Source organism: Cynara cardunculus, assembly GCF_001531365.2.
Source record: "Cynara cardunculus var. scolymus isolate 2C chromosome LG 1, CcrdV1, whole genome shotgun sequence".
Lineage (NCBI taxonomy): Eukaryota > Viridiplantae > Streptophyta > Magnoliopsida > Asterales > Asteraceae > Cynara > Cynara cardunculus.
In genome coordinates, this window is record NC_037528.1 from 5134022 (window position 1) to 5142462 (window position 8441).

The following is an 8441-nucleotide window of genomic DNA, read 5'->3' on the forward strand; positions in this document are numbered from 1 at the left end:
GGGGGGGGGGGGGTAGGGTTCAAATGAGAACACCCAAGTTCTACGAAAATGCAAGAACACATTTGTGCCTCCAAATTAATTAACATAAAGTTATCCATAATTTTCTGTTATCTTGGATTTTTCCTTGTCTCTAAAATTTTGTTATTATATTTAGAGATTTTTTTATTAGACATGGGAATTGGCCCCGATCCGTCAGGGAACCCGGTCCACCCGCTTAGGTCGGGGACAGGGATTCCCCGTTAAACCGAGTGTTCAGGATGGGGACGAGGATTCCCGTTTGGCTCAAACTGGATATTGGGATGGGGATGGGTATCGCATTCCCCATCCCTTATAAATTATATTTATATATTATTTATTATTAAATCAGTAAATAGTAATTTCTATTCCAATATATTTTGATATTATTAGATGTGGTGTTGGATATTACTCAATCTGTCTTGGTATATGTGACATTATTTTTTTAGATTAAATTTAATTTCTTTTGGTTTTCGATTTATTGATTATTATATGATGATGTATATTTTTTGTATTAAATTAAATTCGTTTTTGATTTTAGTTTATTGAAAAAATGTGAGATTTAAACATGTATGACGTCTTACACATTTGATTTAAAAAAGCTTACACAAAGGGAAAATATTCCACGGAAAGAGGGGATGTGATCAAATTCCCCGGCGAGGACGGGGACAGGGAACCCCTCCCCGTTATCATGCCTACTACTTTTATGTCGATACGTCCGTTGTCGATAATAATGTGATAATGATCTGATTTTGACATGATAAAAATGTGATAATGATTTGATAAGTTGAAGATTTTTATGTTGTGATTTTGATGTGATAATCATCCAATAATTATGTGATTTTTTGTTGTGAAAATAAAAAACAAACGATGATCACGTGTACATTCATCGCTCTGTCTGTTCATTATGATATTTTGCCGTCAAATAATGTGATAGTTATTTGATACCGGTTAATATATTATATGTATGTGATTTTAAAGATAAGGAAGTCACCAAAATTACAGATAAATACGAAATCACATGATTATCCTTAATTAATTAATTTATTTTTTTCTGACTTAAATAATTTTGAGTCCCATAAATGTTCTCACATTCTCGTAAAACATGAGTGTTCTCGTTACATCCACCTATATGTAAGGGTCATTCAAACAGTGCAATTTGTGAGATTCATTGATCTAATATGAACCACAAGATCATATTAAATTAGGAAATTAGTAATTTTTGTTTGTCCAAGTGTTTACGAGATCCTTCCGATCTTTTATCACGAAAGATGAAAATGGTGTGTCAGTTCATTATAAATATTATATACTTGAAAAAAGTGCACAGGTCTAAGAACCTAATTAGCAAGCTATGCACAAACACAGTCACAAGATGCAAAACAGCATAACAAAAGAATATGTCTAAGACCCAAAACAACAAGAACTTACCGTTAGATGTCTCGAGACAGCTGGTTGCAAGACTTGCGTAGCTTGTAATCCGGAGAAGCACTTTCCTCACCAAGCTTGTCTTTTGGCATATAAAATCAGTGCAATTTCGTGCTAAAATTGACCAAGAGACTTCAATCTGGGAAGTGAGCAGCACAAACGAACAGAAAAGAAACTATTTAAATTAACAGCCATGCAATCTAGAAAAAAATCAAGTTAAATGATCCCACACTTATTCCAAGTATCAAAATGCTTATAGTTCAAGTGCGGCATTAAGCCCCTTAAAAACTGGAATGATGGTTCAGTTAAATGTCAAAATTTAATACAGGAAGTAGAACTGGACTTATCATTCAGCTCCAGCGGTAAACAGCCATAAATCATCATGGAAAGAATATAAGTATATAGACACAGATATTAGATATATAACTCTATTTTCTACATATTTATAGCATGTGTGCACCTCCTCAACAAGTTCTCCACCATGAACAAGTCTATGAATCTTTGATGAAGCATAAAACATGCCTGATTTACAGGAAAACAATAAGTAAAAAACGACATACAGGTGAAGGGTTCTGACCCATATAACAAAAGGCAGGTAACTAGAATACCATAGTCACCGGTAGCCTCATTGCCATTGTGCTACAAAACTCAATGTTAAATGACAAAATAAGGTAAATAAAAACATCAAGGGGCTGTTTGGCCCTTGCTGAATAGTTTTGTGCAGAATCATTAAGTGGTAGAATGATTAAGAGGCTATCGTAATATTGTGCAAAATGAAATATAATTGTTTAATAATTGTTTACAATGAAATTAGGGTTCTTAATGGTTAAGGGAGGCCTGGATACAAAATCATTTGGAGGGTTAAAGTTGATGAAAACAAAGGCTTGACTACACTCATCTAACTAACAAGATTGTTGATTCATATTGTTGGCTATAACTCTTTCTTCCAGAAATATTAGCAAACACCAGAGCAGTACATACTGATGAGTTCCCCTTAAGAATCAAGTTCTCGTAATCTAGCTAACCCTGTTGCCACCTACAACTTCAACTTCAAATGTTTGATCAAGACCTGATGGTGTTTTTGATTTATACACAGGAATACGTTGCATAATTGGCGATAAAAGACTTCAATTCGTACAGTGAAAGTATGGATACACAAACGAAACCCTAAAGACAGACCCTCAAATCCTCAATATAATCTACGAATGTAGCCTTAAGTGCGATCAGGAACTCAAATTACAGAGAGAAAGAAGAAATAGTACCTCTTAGGAGAAGATCCTTGAAGTCCGTGTTGTAGTTCCAATAGAATGGTAAGAGATGATCATTGACATTGTTGATGATTATCAGATGGATTAGAAAGGGGTCAAATCAGGGTTCGTCTCGATCTCGAAGGAGAAAAACCAAATGATTAGCAACACACGATGTACGCATAGTCATAGATAGCAAATATTCCAATTCAACGGTTTTTAATTAATATCATTAATTGCAAATTTAAAATATTTTAATTGAACAAAACGTTATAATTGGTTAAAATTTCAAACATATATAATAGGGTAAAGTTAAATTAAAACCGTATATAATTCCTTAAAAAACATGTATAATCAGGCTAGAAAATTATATGAGTCTTATTTCATATGTCATATTAGAACATTGTCTTTACAGTCATTTGTTGCTCATTTAATACAAAATGTTTTGGGATATATATGTGCATATTTCTTTCATCAATTTGTTCTGACTTTTGTAGAATTACCTTCCATACAAACAAAAGCGATAAATGACGAATAACAATACGTGAGGTCATTGGTCATATGGGTCAAATTCGATGTCATAAGCACCCAACTCCACTGCCATATGTATCTTACAAGCATCGAGCAAAGCTCGTCATACAACTATAGTTGGGGTACTAGGTTTTCTCTAATAGAACTTTCAGCATATATGATCAAATACAATTTGATCAACTTAGTATATCAACGATCATTACATAAATGCAGAACATCATATAACAACCAAGACCCATATCATTGAACTATCCCAATTAGCTTTTAGTTAATCTAAAATAATTGTGGATGTTATTACTAAACTTTTCTATCTATCAATGTGAGACGAGTTGTCATAAACTTGCTTACTTAAAATCTTGACATCCTCATGCTCCATGTTGAATTAGTTCATCATTTCGATGTAATGTTGTCCCAATTTCCATTAGTCCACTATAGCTACAAAGAACTGGTAGCAGTATTACCTCTAGCGACAGACTGCCATGTCCTAAATTGTGGAACCGCAAAACCAATAACCAAAAGTACCACTAGCCCATAAGACTTGGGTCTTTAATAATTCTTCTCAAAGATCACCGATTCGAGTCCTGCAAGGCCGCTGAGGATTTCTTGGCTTTTCTCTGGACGCCCTAGGATTAGTCGAGGTGTACACAAACTGACCCAGACACCATGATTAACAAAAAAAAAGTATCACGAGCTTACCATCTAACTCGAGTAGCATGTAAAAAACTCATGGAATCCTTTGTGAATCAAACATACACTCATACAATAGGAAAACATCTCCTCAAATCTAAACTTGAATATTTCTAATAGAAATACTAAAACATAAAACGGTTTCAAATACTGTTCCATATAAAAAAAACAAAGTAAAAATGTTGAATTTTCATAATATGTCATTTTACACCACTTTTTATTATAATAAGAAGACAACATTTGATCTAAACATTTTTTGTCTTTTCTTTATTTAAACTTTGTTACTAGTCATAAGAATATTATTAATAAGAGTTGACTTTTTTTTGTATGGTATCAATTAATATAGTGAAAGGGGTAAGTCGAAAATCGAAATTGACAAAGCAAAATGTTTGACTTTGACTTATCTTTATGTTGACTCGTTGAGCAATATATTTAACCAGTAAGGCCGTGACCATCCTTTTTTGTCAAATTAATTTACGTACATTTTTATAATTGGGTGAGCATACATCAACCATTAATATAATTAGTTGGTAATATGAAAATTTTGTATCTAAAATGTACGAATCTAAATGAATATTTTTTATACGTGTCAAAATTAAATATTATTTTTTACATTTTTAATCTATAAATTTAATTAAATCGAAATATTTTTAGAGTGTTCTTTTAATAGGATCAAGTAAAAATATCTTTAAGTAAGTCATGTTCTCATTTCACACACACTACTGTGTGTGAACCTGTTTGACTATAAATACCCCATAAGTGATTGGTTTGACCAATGAAAAGTCAAATCAAAGGGGTTGAAGAGAAAGGCAAAGAAACAAGAAGGGTTGTGAACCTTCTACCAAGAAGAGGTGAAGTCAAAGCAAAAAAAATTTGGTCAATCGATCATGGATGTCAAAATTGCCACATTTAAATCTCTTTTTTCGTGTTATCAATTTTCTTTCAAAAATTAATTGAGTCATTTCACTTGACTTTTTTAAAATTAATAAATTATTTTTTAGTAAAAACGTGTAACACCCAAAATTACATTTGCATATTGTTAGAACCAGTGTTATGGTACCGGACTTATCATAAACTAGTGTAAATGTTATACGTGCACTCGAATGACTAAAAATCAAGAAAAACGAACTAAACGTGTATATGTATATATGTTCATATAACATATATGTATCATGTAGAGTAAGATAACATACTTGGAAATTGGAATCAACGATTGAAGATAAACAGATAGAGGCATGCTTCTGCAGTGTCCTTAAACAGAATTTCGCCCTACTTGTCCGTAGTCCGAAAGTCCGTTTAGAGGATACAACTATCTAATTCGCGTTTTTGCATGAGAACGTGAATATGTCGACATTCCTATGTATTCATGGATCGTATGTGTAGGAAGAAACCAGAGAAAACGAAGGAATGCTGTTGTGTATTCTTTTACTGTATATCGAATTTTTGAGGGAAATGAAAACCATATTAATGGTTGGCAAAAATCCCAACAAATATAAACATATATTTTCATATATGAAGAAATGCATTACAAAGTTGCTACCAAATTTTTCAACAAAATCCTTGTACAAAACTTGTATACATAACAAGTATTCAATTATAAAAGATAATATGTTATCCTAACATCTCATGCAAGCATATATAACTCTTCACAATTTCTCTTTCCCTTATCATTTGGTTGTGCCCGACCTGTAATGCATATTTTCAAAACACCAAAAATGAGGGTTAAACCTTGAGATCTAGTGAAAAATCTTTTTGTTTGCTATGACAGAGTGAATAATCAACAAACACTTTTATAAACTCATATTTGTATCATTAACAAATAAAACAACATTTTAACCAACAAACATCTTTTGTTGCATCTAAAAAATGAGATATCATCAATTTATCGTATTAAATATCCAAACAATTCATTTATCACATTCTGATTGAACTCATCGCATCATATAGATAAAAACATAAATTCCTCGCATCTTATGAGTGAGACAACCCTATTTCCTCGCAACACACTGTGTGAGGATCCATCTTATCGCATCATATAAGTGCAATAAACCCCATTTGACGCATCACACTAGTGCGATAAGTCAATCTTGTCACATCACAAGGATACGACAAACATATTCCTCGCATTACAAGGATGTGATAACAACTATTCATCGCATCAATAGGATGCGGTAAATTAAGTCATTGTACCACACAAATGCGACAATTCAAAGTCATTGCATCATAAACATGCGACAACAGTTAACAGTTTGATCAAAAACCCATATTTTACATTCCATTGATTATGTCACCCTTATTGTGGTATACATCTCTCTTTGATATGCCACCCTTATAACCAAAATACACATCTCTTTGATATGTCATCCTTATTCCGTTCACTTGATATATATACATATCCAAATACCACAATTATGTTAATTAAAGCATCAAAAACAGTTTTATATCAGCCCACCTTATAATCACAATGGGATGTAGATATAAAGATGAAAATCACAACAAATATCCAGAACAAAGATTTACAAAACTTAATTTCTACTTACATCCTCTTTTGGTTTATGTTACCTTCGTACTCAAGAATACACACACATACACAAAGAAACTGGTTTCTTTTTGCTTTTTACCTCTTCTCATAATCATAAACAATCAAATAAATCGGTGGAACTTCAAAAATAAATTAAGCACATTAACCCAACCAACCTCTCAAGCTACCACCCTTAATCAAAAACAACCCCGAGCTTTATCACCAATATGGTGTTAGAAAGTTGATGCCTACTATAAAAAGATAGATTTTTTGGTCCTTTTTGGTTATGGTGTTAACGTCATGATGAAAGTCCTTGAAACTTTTACTAGACAAAAACCGTTGTACCGCAACCCTTCCATCCAACACTTTTGTTGTAAACCACTGTGGGCTTGAAGCTTAACCATGAACTAAACTTGACCATCTAAACTCGACAAGCGACAAGTATGGAAAAGACTAATACATTGATGAATGGTGTTATTGATGATGAACGGTTGATAATGTCATCAATGTTCGTTATGGGACCTCTGATTCTCGATCGAAAACCCGTCACCAAAGAAACACCAAATCACTAAATTCCAAGACTATCTTTCTTATTAATAGCTTTCATATCTTCACAAAATGTTAATACAATATCCTATGTATTTTAAATTGTAAACCACAAGGGTAGTTCTCAATTGGTTTGACTTTGAGCTCAAAAGTGTCTGGAGGTTATAAGTTCAAATCCAATGAGAAATAAAAATCCCCTTGGGCTACCCGCGAAACGGATGATCGCTCTGGAATTAATCGGCTCGTATAATGGGTTGGATATCCAGATTAATTAAAAAAAAAGTTGTAATGTTCAATTTTTACTTGTCCAGGTTTACGAGATACGAGTCTAACATGGTATTTTTTGCGAATTGATAAGTCAAACAATACAAAACTTGACTTTTGGTGTGGGCTTAACGGCTTATCAATTCTATATCCTTCGACTTTTAACATGTTTAATTAGAGGTTGTTTATCGTAGTGGCGGATCCAGAAACTTTTATTATTGGAGGGCACATTTAAGAGTGTCAAAAAATCTGAAACCAAATAACTCATTCGAACCAATACGATTCCGGGTTATTTGGTTTTCGGATTAAACGGTTCAGTTATCGAATAAATATAACTTATTCGGTTTGGTTTTCAATTAATTTTTGATAAACCGAGACATCATATTGCCATGTACATATTTTACTTTTCGGTTAAATCAAAGCAAATGAACACACTACACATTAATAGTTAGTAGCAAGAAATTAAAGGGCAAGAGGTCCATAACTGAGATTCAGTTAAAAAGAAATCAGATAGCAAAGAGTCAAGAAATCAAAAACAAAAGACAAACTAGTAGCAAACCTTAAATCAAAATAACAAACCCAAATTAAATAACAAATTAAAGAATTCTAAATCAAATAACAATTAAGAAAGAGAAAATTAATAATTAACAAATAACAATAATTATAAATCTATAAAACAATAAAATACAAAAAGAAAGTTGGAAAAAATCAAAATAGTGATTAATCAAATCATTAGCATTATAGTGATAGCAAACAAAACAAGAAAAATAAAATGATTTTTAGCAAATTGAGACTTGGAACTTAAGGGTATTTAATCGATCCTTAAAATAATGATTCATTGAAGTAAGAGTTATAAATGAGATGCATAAATTTATATTTGGAGCCTTACCTTTAATTGTTGGGGGCGTATTAATAATTTTTGGTTAAATGTTTTTTAAAACCTACCACTCATGATTTATTTGGGTGTTTCTTGGGGTTAGTTTGTTGGGGGCCTGTGCCCCCTACACCTATAATGTGCATCCGCCACTGGTTTACCGGTAAGCACTTATTGCAAGAATAATGGTTCTCATTTATCTTAAGAAATAATATTTTTGGTCATCAAAAAATAGATTAATGGTAAACGTTTATGACTCAGTAAACACTTATCGGTAAGAGTCATCACACTCACGTATTGAATAAGGATCTCGATATTTACCTTTATTTTT

The 8441-nt window shown here is 32.4% G+C and overlaps 1 long non-coding RNA gene across 1 annotated transcript; it reads right to left on the bottom strand.

Moving 5' to 3' along the window:
• Positions 1-1284: 1284 nt before the first annotated feature.
• Positions 1285-2826, bottom strand: LOC112501281. The gene is made up of 2 exons (XR_003067442.1): positions 2703-2826; positions 1285-1579 (listed from the first exon to the last, which is right to left on the bottom strand). It is a non-coding gene; the product is annotated as an uncharacterized LOC112501281 (long non-coding RNA).
• Between the last annotated feature and the right edge of the window lie 5615 nt (positions 2827-8441).